This window comes from Gopherus evgoodei, chromosome 7 (genome assembly GCF_007399415.2).
Source record: "Gopherus evgoodei ecotype Sinaloan lineage chromosome 7, rGopEvg1_v1.p, whole genome shotgun sequence".
NCBI classification, from domain to species: Eukaryota; Metazoa; Chordata; order Testudines; family Testudinidae; genus Gopherus; species Gopherus evgoodei.
The window spans coordinates 103,651,094-103,666,767 of NC_044328.1; the positions used below are offsets into that span (position 1 = coordinate 103,651,094).

Below are 15,674 nucleotides of genomic sequence, written 5' to 3' on the forward strand. Positions count from 1 at the left end.
GAACAGGCCTTAAACTGTCATTCATTAGTTAGACTTTCTATTTGCCATGAGCCTAAATGCACCTTTTAACATGACAGAGAGTAAAACCATCAAGCAGGTAGGAAAACTCTCAGCTGTTTATAGCTACAGCTGCTGCTGTCTCTTAGGTGACATGTACAGCAAGTTAATGTTAATAAGTTATCACACTTAATACTGAGTGGTATTCTTGACATGTGGTGCATAATGTATATATGCCTAACAAATGCCTGATCTAACAAACCCAAAGTGGTTTGAGCCTGAATATAGGGAGTACAAACTGAACTCACAGCAGCTCGTTTTCATTTTCCCTTTGGAATTTCTCATTGTACAGTGATCAGAATTCAGTCTCTGTCTGCTTATTGCAATTATAGAGCAACTATCAATTTAATTCTTTGGGCCATTCCAATGATGAAATGTATTAAGTTATAGCATACAAGTTTACAAACTGTGGTCTTCGGAGCTGTTGTCAGTGATCCAGGGAGAGCTGCCTGGTTACGTGATGCTGGCTTCTCATTTAAACTGTGTTAAAAGACAGCTAAAAATGCATTCAGTACTTTCCAAATGCTACAATTCCATGTCAGCAATTGCGGTAATTGATGCAGGGATGTTGTGTAATCGCAAATGAAAAGGGAGATAGTCCAAACAATTTGGACTGAGAGGAGAAGTGATTCATGAGGCAGCCTTTCTTCTAAGATTTGATTCACACTACAGAGAAGTCTGAGAACTCAGAAATTGTAGAGAAATGTTTAAATTTGGGATCACAAAATAACAAAGCTTTACAGAGAATATTTAAAGGTTTGTGAGATGATTGAAGTGAAATATTGTAAAGAGATTTAGAAAAAGCTTTGAAAACTATCAAATGATTTCTGTTGCACTTTTAAAAAATGCTAATATTTTTCTAATTGTGCCTATTTCTAAATGAGCTCATTTCAGACTTTCTATATTCATATTGAATCCTCATGAAACAAAAATTAGAAAGGAAATATTATTGTGATGGTTGAAAAGGGATTTAGAAATGCTAAATTAGTCATATTTGTAGGGAGAAGTTAAGTGGCTGAGCAATTGAGGTGATGGGGATTTTGTTGGAATGTGAAGACCTTCTTCCTATTCTATATTATACAGTATTGTTCTGTACAGAACTACTTTTCATACCGTAATGAACTACACATTCAAGTCTAAGTCAACTGGGCTGTCAAATCATGTTTTGGACACTCATACAGGATCTGCCTATAGAGATATATGAGGGAACTCCATGATGATGATTCCTGTCTCCACTTTGCCTAATTGAAACCAGCCAAAATAATCACTGTGTGCTGCTGCAGAAACATTATTTTTATTTTTCTATTTTTTTCCAACTGCTGAAATCTGAATTATTGCTGATATTTTCCTAAAACAGACACACAGACCCAGCTTGGATGTTCACGTTGACATTCCCTCAGCAAAGAGAGGTGATCCATAAAGTTAGGCTTTTTGGCACACCATACTCATGTTTATCCATTACAATAGTATGGTGCTTGATAGCTTAATCAAACCATTGGCTTAAGGCATAGGCACTGGATAGTTAGGGATTGCCAGAAAAGCACATACGTAACAGAGAAGGTCCTTTGGTCGGCTGTGTCGTATGTCTCATTTTGTTGGATTTGTAGGGGATTGGCAAAACCACACAGTATTGCCAACTAGAGTGTTTGAAATCATGAGTCAAGCCCCAATAATAATGAGATTGACTTAAAAACCATAAGACTTTTAAAAGTAATAAAATTTGGGGACGTTTTAGAATATTTGCCCTCTGTTGTTTGTGCTTAAAGGGTATTTCTGCACTACAGTAGAGCTCAGGCTAAGTGGCTGTTTAATTGTGGTGTGGACGTTGGGGCTTGTTGCAGTCTGAACTCTGGGACGCTCTCACCTCACAGGGCCCTAGAGCCTGAGCTCCATCCTGAGCCTGAGTGTCTACACCACAATTAAACAGTCCCTTAGCCCAAGCCCTGGAAATCTGAGTCAGCTGGCCTGGGCCAGCCCAGATGTCTAACTGCAGTATAGACGTACTCTTAGAATTCACATTTTCAAGCTTTTGTCTCAACCATGAGGGCTAGAAATTTACTTGGGGTGGAAAACAATAAGTTTTCATTTAATTCCATAAATCCCAGAGCTGGGACTTAAAGCAGGACAGCAAATAGTAGGAGATTTGTGATAAAACCAGAAGAGTTTCCAACACTGAATGCCACAGATATTTGTACAGACTGTGAATTCCTAGATACCATCAGAGATATTGGACAGTGCTCCCATCAGTGTCTGGTTGGGTGGGCACAAGTGGTAGAAAGCCGATAAGCACAGCAGAATTTGTCACTGATTCAGATATTACAGACTGCTTATGTATAGCAGTCTAAATTTATTCAGCACTTCACAGACCATAGGTAAGACACTACATTCCTGAGGAGCTCACCATCTAAAATCTAATATGCAAAATGGTTAAGGAACAACAACCAACCAGCTTTAAAAAAAACAGACAACCCAGCCCAACCTGGAAATATATACAAGTTTATATACCAGCGGTTTGACTGAGTGAATAGCACCATACTGTAAATGCACATTTAAACATGCACTGGGGGAATCACTAAATAATAGAATTTGTGCTCAACTATATTCTCTTAAATTTTGTATTGGTTTGAGGGTTAGTGTGCCATTAGTTATTAGTGTGCCATTACCAAGTGTGATCTTGGATGGTAGCTGTCTCTCTTCGCTGTGTCTCCTGTGTATTAGTCTATACCAAATAGAGTACATTAATTAAGAAGATATGAATCTTCACCGTTGTAATGTAAAGCTATTGATCTTTAGAATGTGAAACCAGTACAAGGATGGGGCTGTGGTGAACAGACAGATGTTTCTGAATTCCTATAATGAATATAACTGAAGGAGTTCTGAAGCAAAGTGGGATGTTAGTGTGCTTATTTGTATGTTAAAACACGCAACACTCTTCCAGCACTCAGCTGTTTCACCGAGAGACTCGGGTTCTGTTTTTGAGAGCAGAGTTAAATGTTTGGGCATGCTTGCTGGTGTACTGAGGTTATTTAAAATGCAAAAGGTCAAGGAAATGGTGCTGGGAAGTATCTGTTTACAATAATGTTTTGTTTTTCAAGCAATTTAAAAAGAGTAGAAGTTCAACTGTCATTCTACATGAATTGATAGACGTTTTCGTAAGACTCAAGGTGCCATTTTAAACAATGAATAAATGATGTAAAACCAGTATGAGATCAGAATCATCCCTTGGGTATTTTAGAAACACTAATAGTCAAATACTTAAGTGTGTCGGAGCAGTGCTAAGCACACCTTGGGAAATGGTGCATAGGTGGCTTTTTTACACTTTTCCTCCCTCAATCTCTCCTTCCCCCCCACTCTTGAAGACTTCCTGGAACCAAACTGTCAGAGCAGCTTCAGGGTTACTTTAACTTGTACGAGCTGATAGTGACGCCTATGAAGCGGCTCTCCTGGCCAGGATTGTTGGAGTGCATTGTGCCATGGCTCTGCATCCTTCCCAGTACACCTGCTTTCCCAGTTGGTGGGAAGCAGGTAGCTAACTGGGAAATCCTTAGCTGATACTTAATTACTGCTTCAAGGCCCATTTGTGCTACTGTAGTGGTACAAAACTAATTTACCAGAGGCCAAATATCTGGACCAATCTCTGTAACATCTCTCAGAAACCAGTTTCAGCAGCAGGAGTCTGATGTCCAATTGGGGGAGACAGCAGGCAATAGTTTGAGTCCCAAGGTTGTCATTTAAGATATTATGGGCCTGATCATGTTTTCATACCACGTATACACTTGTGTGACTTGTTGAGTTACATGGAATTGTTTGCCGGGCCGGTGCAACCATTTAGGCAACCTAGGCGGTCGCCTAGGGTGCTAGGATTTGGGGGGCGCCATTTTCTTCGGCAGTGACCACGGCGGCTGGATCTTCGGCCGCCCCGGTCACCGCCGGCATTTAGGCGGAGGGAGCTGGGGCAGGGGATCGCGGGGAGGGTCGCCTGCAGCAAGCAAGGGGGGGGCACGCAGGGGAACTCCCCGCCCCAGCTCACCGCTGCCCCACCTCCTCCCCGAGCACGCTGTGGCTGCTTCACTTCTCCCGCCTCCCAGGCTTGCGGTGCCTATGCTGATTGGCACCACAAGCCTGGGAGGTGGGAGAAGTGAAGCAGCGATGGCGTGCTCGGGGTGGAGGTGGGGCAGAGGTGAACCGGGGGGGGTTGCCTCAGGGTGGAGGATGGGGAGTGGGGAGCTGCCGCAAGGGGGGCACCTCAGGGCGGAGGGGAGGACCTGCCAGGGGTGGGGGCGCCTCAGGGTGGGAGCGCGGGGAGGGAGCAAGGTGGAAGTTTTGCCTAGGGTGCGAAACATCCTTGCACCGGTCCTGATGGTTTGGCTTTCCAGCGGGGCAAATGAGAGTGAACTCATAACTACATTTGAACAGACTGATAGTGAACAGAGATAATAAAGTGCTTTTATGTGAAATAAAATAACAAGCCCAAAAGGTTTGAGATCAGTGAAGCATTTAGAATACAATCTGGCTTTACTAAATCTCTGCTTTAAGTAAATATGTTCAGTATAAACACTGACTTCACTATAAAAATTCACTTTATGGAATTCACTGTAATTTTTAGCCATGGTCTGAACAGGGAAGCAAATAATCACAAAGACATTCTTAAAGCACAAACAGTTTGTTGCATAAAAATTAAATACACTGTGTAATGAGGTTGGCTTTTCCATCTGGTCATGTGTCTGCCACCTCAGTTTCTCCAACCACTTTCCTGAAGAATGCACAAAGACTTGCATGTTTCCAGGATACCACCTTCTTTGGGTCTAGTTTATTAACAACAGATTAGTGTCAACTCAGCTAGAAATATTTCCCATAGATTTTACAATTCCTTCCCAAACCACAGTACTGATGTCTGAACTTTGGTAAAGCTTCTCCCAACTGAGGCTTCTGTTCCTGCTCCCTGTAATGTCTCCCTCCAAGCTTTCTGATTAATTGGTGAGGAATGCCTCTGCTAGGTCCTGGCCCTGACCCGGATTTTCTCTGCTTTATTTGAAAGGGCTCCCTCTTAAGGGAAGTGCTGTCTCCAGATGGCTATCATGTAAAACTTGGTCACCAGACCCAGCTGCCAGCCAAAGCTGTGAAGCAGGATTCATGGATCCATGTATGTTCTTCTAGACTCCTAACACACTGTTTACTCCTGGGGGAATTCTGTGTCAGTGCACTAGTGCAGAATTAATGTCCTCCACAAATTCCACCCCTTACCCCCACAGAATAATTGATTCTGAGGGGGAGTTGAAGGGAAGCCACAGGAGGGGCACACTGCAGTTGCACCTTTCATCCCCCAGGTGCTGATGTGGCACCAGAAGAGAGGGCAACATACTTGCTAAAGTTACATACTTAGTGTATGTCTATACTACGAAATTAGGTTGATTTTATAGAAGTCGATCTTTAGAAATCGATTTTATACAGTTGTGTATGTCCCCACTGCATTAAGTCTGCGGAGTGCGTCCTCAGTACCATGGCTAGCTTCAACTCATGGAGCAGTGCACTATGGGCAGCTATCCCACAGTTCTCGCAGTCTTTGCTGCCCATTGGAATTCTGGGTTAAGCTCCCAATGCCTGATGGGGCAAAAACATTATCGCAGGTAGTTTTGGGTACATGTCGTCAGTCTCCCCTCCCTTCGTGAAAGCAACTGCAGATAATCATTTCACACCTTTTTTCCTGGGTTACGCATGCAGACCCCATAGCACGGCAAGCATGGAGCCTGCTCAGCTCACTGCTGCCGTTGTGAGCATTGTAAACACCTCACGCATTACACTGCAGTATGTGCAGAACCTGGCTAAGAGATGGCAGCACGAGGACGATTGTGAGGAGGACATGGACACAGATGTTCCTGAAAGGACGGGCTATGGCAGTTGGGACATCATGGCGGCAGTGGGGCTGGTTGATACAGTGGAACGCTGATTCTGGGCCCGGCAAACAAGCACAGACTGGTGGGACCCGATAATGTTGCAGATATGGGATGATTCTCTGTGGCAGAAAAGCTTCTAATGCCTTCATAACATGTGGGAATGGTTTCAAACTGCAGTGCCCTCCTTTCCCATAGCAAGCAATGCTGGCTGGGTTTGCCATTTAAAAGGAGGGGCTGTGGTTTTTGGGTGGATGTGTAGCGCACACCTCCTCCCATCCCACCCCATGGCTATTTTCTGGGATGAGCCCTTTTAGCCAAGCACAAACAGCCCAGCATGACCATGGTCCTTTTACTGTTCCCTTACAAAAATTCTCCTATTTCAACCAAGTGATCATGAATGATATCACTCTCCTGAGGCTAACACAGAAAGATATAGACCAAATGTTGCTTGAATGCGACCAAAATCCAGGACCATTCACTGCCATGCTTTGTGCTGCAATGATTCCAAACTACTTGCTACTGGCTTGGCATGTCCTGCCGTGGAGGATGAAATAAGACAGCTCTCCCCAGAAACCTTCTGCAAAGGCTTTCAGAGTACCTCCAGGAGAGCTTCATGGAGATGTCCTGGAGGATTCCCACTCCATCCCCAGACACGTTAACAGACTTTTCCAGTAGCTGTACTGGCTGTGAATGTATCCCAAGTCTTCATGGCAAATCAAACATTAAACACTATTGCTTTTAAACCCTGTACTGTAGTTACAAATGTGCACTCACCAGAGGTGCCTTGTCTGCCTTCAGTGTTGGCAATCTCACCTTGGAGGGTATTGGCTCCAGGGTGACGAAAAGGTCCTGGCTGCCGGGGAGAATAGATTTATGGCTTGCCTGCTACACGTTCTCCTCCTCCTCTTCCTCATCCACAAACTGCTCCTTTCTTTTGCGTGAGACTCCCCCTCCACAGACAGTGGTGGGATGGTGGTAGGGTACCTCCCCTCAGAATGCCATGTAGCTGATCATAGAAGCGGCATGTATGCGTCTCTGAGCCAGAGCAACCGTTTGCCTCTTCTGTCTTTTGGTGGGCTGCCTGAGCTCCTTAACTTTCACACTGCACTGCTGTGTGTCCCTGTTATAGCCTCTGTCCACCATGCCCTGTGCAATTTTGACATATATATTAGCATTTCTTTTTGATTGGAGTTCTACCTGCACAGATTCTTCTCCCTATATAGGAATCAGATCCAGTGTCTCCTGTTCGGTCCACACTGGAGCTCGTTTGTGATTCTGTGGGGACTGCATGGTCACCTGTGCTGCTGAGCTCGCCATGCTGATCAAACAGGAAACGAAATTCAAAATTTTCTGGGGCTTTTCCTGTGTACCTGGCTAGTGCGTCGGAGTTGAAAGTGCTGTCGAGAGCATTCTGGGATAGCTCCCGGAGGCCAGTAACGTCAAATTGTGTCTGCACTATCCCAAATTCGACCCAGCAAGGTCAATTTTATTACTATTCCCCTTGCTGGGGAGGAGTACAGAAATCGATTTTAAGAACCCTTTAAGTTGACGGAACTGGGTTGGTTGTGTAGATGCATTCATTATAAAATTGACCTAATGCAGCTAAATTCGACCTAACCTTGTAGTGTAGACCAGAGCTTAGTTACAAGAACTTTGATGAAATAACTAAATAGCCACTACAAATGAAAAGCGTATTTTTTCTTGGCAACAGAAAGCAAGTAGGCTTAACTAAGTTGATTTAAGTTAATGGAAGATTTTCTTTTGTACTCATTTCCAGTTCACTATATGCAATCTTGTCTCACTCACTGAGTTTTATAATGCAGAAATATTTCCTAGAGGATAAACTTTCATTCAGTTAGCACAGGTGGCAATGGAATTAAATGTGCTTTATAGTGCCACAAAACTTAGTTATCCATTGAGCTGTTTTGTTCTGTGTTAAATATACTTACAGTAAGAAATTGGGGTGGAGGGGAGTCCAAAGCTACTTAGTATCAGATAAAATACAGATTTCAAAAATCTGACTCTCTGTTTGCTGTTTGCCTATTTGTTTTTAAATATGTTTCTATTCACATTTTGGAACATATCTTTCTACAGCAAGTGTCCGAGTGAAAACACTTTTATGCAATAATACTTTGAAGCACAGTATTATGAATCTATAGTCATCACTCCCCAGTTAGTTTCAGCCATGATTCCATTATATCCCTTGACACAATTTTTCAGATAATGTACATGCAGCCCATTACTTAGTGTGTGCTCAATTCATAGAGGAGGTAAGTCTAAGGCCTCTATTCAGCCAAGCACATCAGTTTAACTTTAAGCAAATATTTGGTCCCATTGACATTAAAGTTCTTCTTTGAGTGATAGCTCATGTCTATTCCACAATAGGTGTGAGTGCTCGCAATGTGCACCGGTGCTGGAAGTTTTTCCCTTAGCAGTACCCATAGGAGAATGCTCCCAGTGACCCCTGGAGTGGTGCCACCCTCAGTTCCTTCTTGCCGCCAGTGAAGGTGCTTCGGAACTGCTCTGCTCCAGCATGTCTGCAGCTCTCCTCCAGAACTCTTGTTTGTTCAGTGTAGTAGTACGTGTAGTTAAAGTAGTGTGATTAGTTTTAGTTTAGTTTAATGCGCCCAGGCCAGGGCATGCCCTGTGCCCCAGGTTTTAAGTTGTGAGACACTTGTAGGTGACCGATACCAGTGAGTGATCTGCCCGCGGACTGTTTACGCTGTTTGGGTGAAACCCGTCTCGGCGATCACTGCAAGATTTGCAAGTCGTTGACGCCTTGGACCGAGAGAGAGAGAGAGACATTTGGCTCCGGGCCATCCTGATGGAGTCGGTGTTGACCCTGACTCTGGCATGCCGCTCCGAGTCGGCACCGGGTACTGCGGTGTCAGTGTGCAGAGACCTCCTTTTGCCATCTACCAGTCGGCATAGCTCCCTGTCGATGGGGCATGCCAAGAAGGCTAAGAAGAGGCCTCCTCTGCCATGACACTGGAGCAAAACCGGGGGAGAGGCTATATCCATATTGGGTAGTCCTCAGTCCCCACTGGCTTCTAGGCCTCTGACTCAGGTCGAGCAGAGTAGCCTGGCCCATTCAGAGCAGGCTTCCCCAGATATCCGGATACCCTGCATGCCAGAGGCCCTGCAAGCGGCCTGGGATGTTTTGTCCATGCCGGTACCAGGGGCACCACCAATGCTGGCTCCACGGTCCAGAGGCAAGTCCCCCTGGCTCAGTACCGGTCACAGTTGAGGGAATGTTCCTGACGCCATTCACTGCTCAGCAACCATCCCGTGCAAAGTCCACGCAGGTTGCTGTCGACCCCCACCAGGTTGTCTGGCTGGGTTCTGACTGACAGACTCCAGGCACTGCTCCACCTTGAGGAGCGAACACCTTCGAGACGGAGGCAGACACTGCCGAAAGTCCTTGTCTCTGAGGGGCTATTGTAGCCAGTTGTGACACGAACGTCAATGCCGTTCCCGTTCATCATCTTGCTCCAGGACCCCGCCACAGCACTACTCCCGCAGCCCTGGGCATTGATCGCCGTCACCTCGCCATCGCAGATCCCCCCACCGGAGCCAGTCATGGAGCAGCTGCTACTAGCAGTACCGTTCCTCCACATCAGGATCACGGTCTCGTGGTTGGCTCTCCTCCTGGTGCTGCCTCTCCTCTGGGTGCAGGGACAGCAGCAGGTCGTACGCCAGCCCGGCCTCCCTTCGTAGTTGTTGATCGATGGGACAGGCCAGCAGTAGCACCGGGCTCCGTGGCCAGCACAGTGGAACTAGTGGGCCCCATGGCCCCCGCTGCAGCCCCCGGTGAGGGCTTGCTCCGTGGCCGGAGCCTTGGAATGGCCATCGACCTCCCTCTTCCAGCCTCCAAGGAAGGAGTCAATGGGACATGAATTTTTGGTGCCAGGCCCAAAGAGTGACCAAGTGGTGGATCTTCCGGTGCCAGTAGACACACCAATTATCGTGTCCGCCTCCTCACCCTCCCCTGATGAGGCAATTACGGCCCCTCCTCCTTCCAGCCCGCAGGAGGACTCTAAAGCCCACCAAGAGCTATTGAAAAGGGTGACATCAAGCCTCAACCTTCAAGCAGAGGAGGTGGAGGAGCCCTTGGACTCCCTAGTCAACGTCCTATCCGCCTCGGTACCAGGCAGGGTGGTCCTGCCACTCCATGAAGGGGTGGCAAAAATTTCAAATCCGTTGTGGTAAACCCTGGACTCCTTGCCCTCCATCTCAAAGAGAGTGGAATGCAAGTACTTTGTGGCCGCCAAGGGGCATAAATACCTATACACCCACCCTGCCCCTAACTGGTAGTCGAGTCAGTCAACCACAGGGAGTAGCAGGGCCAGCCAGCCCCTACTCTGAAAAATAAAGACTCAAGGAGGCTGGATTTATTTAGGAGGAAAATTTATTCGTCTTCGAGTTTCCAGTTATAGGTGGTGAACCATCAGGCTCTCCTGGCTTGGTATGAGTTCAATCTGTGGAGTTCTCTGCCCAAATTCAAGGACTGCCTCCAGGAGCGTGACGGGAAGGAGTTCAAAGCTCTAGTGGAGGAGGGTACAGTGACTGCCAGGGCAACCCTTCAGGCAGCATTGGATGCAGCGGATACGGCTGCATAGTCCATGGCCTCCATGGTGTCTAAGAGGAGGGTATCGTGGCCCTTGCTGTCTGGGCTGTCCAGTGAGGTGCAGAACTCCTTGCAGGACCTCCCGTTTGACGGCAAGGCTCTGTTTGCGGAACAGATGGACATAACACTGTATGGCCTGAAAGACTCCCACACTGTGCTTACGACTCTTGGCCTCTATGTTCCGGCTCCAGCTAGACCTAAGTTTAAGCCTCAGCAGGCTCCCATCCAGGTCACCCACTCTAAATACAAGGCCCTTTATAAAAAGTCATGGGACTATAAGAAATTTCTGGAGAGGCAGTCCCGGTCTGCCCCCCAGCCTGGGTCCTACGAGGGCAAACAGGTGGAGAAACGGCAGTGTTGATGGGATGCCCGGGGTGACCTACCAGTTACATCAGGGATCCACCTGCAATAAAGCTTCCCTTCTCCAACCAGTTGTGTGCTTTTCTCCTGGAGTGGTCGCAGCTGACCTCAGATCATTGGTTCCCAACACCATCTCCCAGGGTTACATCCTCCAATTTACCTCTACCCCACCCATCCACCCTCCACCTCTGTCCCTCCTGGGAGACCCCTCTCATGAGGCCCTGTTCAAGCAGGAGGTGGGGGTGGCTCCTTGGCTTAGGAGCAGTGGAAATGATGTCAACGGAGTTCAAATGCAAGGGGTATTACTCCCGCTATTTCCTTATCCCGAAGGCAAAAGGGGGGCTCAGGCCCATCCTGGACCTGTGAGGCCTGAACCAGTATATGGTAAAGCTCAAGTTCTGCATGGTGTCTCTGGCTTCCATCATCCCCTGCCTGGATCCCGGAGACTGGTACACTGCCCTCGATCTGCAGGACATGTACTTCCACATCCATATATTCGAGGGGCACAGTTGGGCAGGAACACCACCAATTTATGGTCCTCCCGTTTGGCCTGTCCACTGCTTCCAGGGTATTCACAAAGTGCTTGTCTGTGGTGATGACCTACCTCAGACATCATGGGGTCCAGATCTTCTCCTATCTGGACCACAGGCTGGTCAAGGGCAGCTCCCAGTTGCAGGTGCGGGATCACGTAGCGCTCCTCCTGTCCACTTGTGCCACTCTGGGCCTGTTGGTGAATGACACCAAATCCACGTTAGTCTCGGTACAGCACGTATAGTTTATCGGGGCAGTCCTGGATGCCATGTTGGCCAGGGCCTCCTCCCACCAGATAGGTTTGAAACCCTGAAAAGGCTCATCGACACAGTCACAAGGTTTCCATTGATGACAGCCAGAGCATGTCTCCAGCTCCTGGGTCACATGTCGGCGTGCACATATGTGGGCACCACGTCAGACTCAGGATGAGGCTCTTCCACTTTTGGTTGGTCTCAGTGTTCTCCCAAGCCAGAGACAGGATGGACAAGGTCCTCACTGTGTCTGAGCCGGTGATTGCTTCCCTACAGTGGTGGTCCTCTCCGGGGAATATGCTCCGCAGGGTCCCGTTCAGGTGTAAGCCCCCATCGGTGGAGCTGATGTCTGATGCTTCGGACCTGGGGTGGGGAGCCCATGTGGGGGACGTTCAGACCCAAGGTCTGTGGTCTGCACAGGACCTTGCCCTGTATATAAATGTCAAGAAACTCAGGGCAGTCTGGTTGGCGTGCATGGCCTTCCACTCACACCTGGAGGGCAGAGTGGTCAGGGTTCTCACGGACAATATGGCCTCGATGTTTTACATCAACAGGCAAGGCAGAGCCCACTCCTTCGCCATCTGCCAGGCAGCTCTCAGGCTGTTGGACTTCTGTATAGCCCATGACATTTGCCTTCAGGCCTACCACCTACCAGGCACCCAGAACTCGCAGGAGGATTGACTGAAACGAGACTTCTCCTCTCAGCATGAGTGGTCTCTACACCCAGAGGTGGTGCGCAGACTTTTCCAAGAGTGGGGAACTCCCCAAGTGGACCTGTTTGTGACTCGCCAGAACCGCTGGTAACCCCGGTTCTGCTTCGAGGGGCAGGGGAGGGTTTGTAATGGTCACTATCTCCAATGCCTTCCTCCTGTCCTGGTCAGGTCAGTTTCTCTATGCCTTCTCCCTGATCCTGCTGATCGGTAAGGTACTGGAAAAGATAAAGACTGACAGGGTCCTCCTGATTGTCCCGGTGTGGCCTAGGCAACATTGGCATAGGACCCTTACGAGCCTGGCGGTTGCCCCTCCGTGGCCGTTCCCACCCCACCTGGACCTGCTCTCCCAGGACCAGGGCTGCCTCCTTCATCGCAACCTAGTGGGACTCCACCTCATGGCATGGCTGCTCAATAGTTAGGCCGGGAGGAGAGGACATGCTCGGGCGGGGTTCAGCATGTCCTCATGGAAAGTAGGCGACCCTCCACGCGTCGAGTCTACTTGGCAAAGTGGTTTCAATTTTCCCAATGGGCAGCTGAGCAGGGCATTTCCCCTGTGACTGCCTTGATCTAGCTCATTTTAGACTATCTCCTTCACCTTAGAGCTCAAGGAAGGAAGGACCTGTATTGATCTAGCTATTGCCCAGATATGTTACGTTAATAAAGTTGCTGAATAGTTAAAACCACATTCTGGTTTCTTGTCTTTCTTCCAGTGGCATCCGGGACAATTCATAACACTGATCAAAAGAGGGGAAAAAATCTGGTTTGGTCTGATTAACCATCCAGCATTTAGTGAATCCAGGGAATTGGTCCACTGCCTTGAGGAGGATGCACAATGACGCCATACTGTAGCAATTTAGTGCAGTCCTAATTTTTCTTTAAATAAATCCCTCTTTGATGTAGAGGCTGGTTTGAGCTTTTACAGGGTGTAGGAAGCGATTTTTATCTGTGCTTTCCATAAGTACAGAGTATTTTTCTATGATGGATAGTACAGTCCATGAATACTTCTAAGCGTTTCTGTCAACAGGAGATATGCTTTATGTCGACTCAACTGACAAACATAAGGCAAACAATATGTTGCTGAGAGTCTGAAGCTGGCTGTCAGTTTTTTAACAACTATGTGGCTCATATGTTTAATAGTGTGGAGAAAAAGATTCAGAAGTCCTGATTAATTACAGCTAATCAAACTCTAGCCAATCAAACTGTACCAGCTAATACGGTGGTATTCTGCTGAGACTAGTTACATACCATTGACTGGAAACTTATTTAAATAGCAACAATCTTTCTGTTGTAAGTTTGACTCAATTACAGTAACAAATTCCTATAAACAATATATTTATATAAAAGCATTTGTGAAAATGATTTTTAAAAATCCATTTGCCAGGCTTGAATCTAAACAAGTTACAGGAACAAGTACATTTAAAATGTTCTTCTGTATTTTCTGATGTAGTAATTTAATGTGTTAAAAGTATACTATCAGGTGACTTAAACCACTTTGTATCTTTTGAACATTTTTATGACAGTCAATTTTACGTTCCCTTTCTTCAGTATTCTTTTCCTGGGCTGTGTGTTATCTAATGTTTCCTATCTTCACTCATGATCAACCACATCATTTAACACCATGAAAAAAGCGAAAATGGTGAGGATGCAATATGGCCTGGAGCAATTCGTAACTTGATCATTTTAGTAACAAAAATATCAAACAAGCTCTGCTTTGCTCTCCATATGCATGCAGTCTTTCCATTAGGATCAGTGGGACTTATTTTTATGCACTACATAAGATTACAGAAATAGAACACGGAAAGTTGTGACATTGTGAACATTGAATGGTGCCATATGTGAAGTGAACTGATAATCATAACATCTACATCACAAATTTGGAAAGGGTATGTTACTGTGCAATGCATGAGATTAACTAATGGACCAGAATACAATGCTGAGGAATTGCTATATATAATTTCAGCCCCTCAAAGCCTTAACTAACTTGGTTTCTGTTTGTTACAGGACATGCACATTTCTATTAGACCCATGATTTACCTGTTTGCTTCTTTCAGCACCAGAAATTTGGGAAGTGTGGACTGGAAACTTGGACTGTACAGAATCAGATTTAGGTTTCCCCTTGAACTCTTTATAGCTTAGGAAGAGAACATCACCAGGGCCGGCGCTTCCATTTAGGCGACCTAGGCGATTGCCTAGGGAGCCAGGATTTGGGAGGGCAGCATTTTGCCGCCCTTGGCGGCAATTCGGCGGCAGGGGGTCCTTCCGTGCTCTGGGTCATCATCGGCAATTCTGCGGCAGGTCCTTCACTCACTCTGGGACCCGCCGCCAAAGTGCCCCAAAGACCGGGAGCGTGGAAGGACCCCTCCACCGCAGAATTGCCCCCAATGACCAGGAGCGCGGAAGGACCCCGCCTAGGGCGCCAAAAACCCTGGTGCCGCTCCTGAACATCACCTATGTCAAATGGCATTACCTTAGCATGATGTTCAATGGCATGCTAAAAGATGCATTTATTCACTACAAATTGATAAATGCAGGCCGTAATCAAAAGTTCTGCTTGTGTAGGAAAAAAAAATCATCTGAGTGTAATAGAGCCTTCTCAAAAAGATATTGAAATGTGATGAACCACAACCATTTTTTTGATTAAGTAGGTTTTTTCAATTTGCCACTTAAAAGAAGCTATGAATATCATTCAGTCATACTTCCGTATCAACTCCTTCCAAGTGGCTGTCAAACAAAAATTATCTATTTTCTAAAATATTAGAACCAAAAAAATTCATTCTCCAAGTGATGCAGAAAGATTATAATCTACAACTGGCAGATATGTAAAAATCCCTTCCTGCAAGGTGTGAAATTGAGAAATAATATCTTGCCTGCCATTATAGTATGCAATTTTGTTAACTTCTATGCTTGATAATCTTTCTTGAACATACTGTTGGAAATATGACATGCTGGGAATTATTAAAAATAGATATGGCCAAGCACCACCTTGATGACGACTGGATTTAGATGTTGAAACCCCTCCTCCTAAATTCAGTCTTTAGATTGTAAACTCTTTTAGACAGGGTCTGTGCCTTCTTTCTGTTGGGGCAATGCCTCACACACTTTGGGTGCTACCAGGAACGAAGTTATAGTAATACCTGAATTATACAAGTGATGCAGACAGCTGAAGCAGAGTACAAAAAATGGAAATACTGAACTTTATTCATTGATAGAAATACAAATTACAGATTTTATAAGTATAAAG

General features: G+C 46.3%; 1 protein-coding gene across 7 annotated transcripts in view; it reads left to right on the forward strand.

Moving 5' to 3' along the window:
- Window positions 1–15,674, forward strand: part of CACNA2D3 (calcium voltage-gated channel auxiliary subunit alpha2delta 3) — an 828,400-nt gene that overhangs the window by 401,534 nt on the left and 411,192 nt on the right. The window lies entirely within an intron of this gene.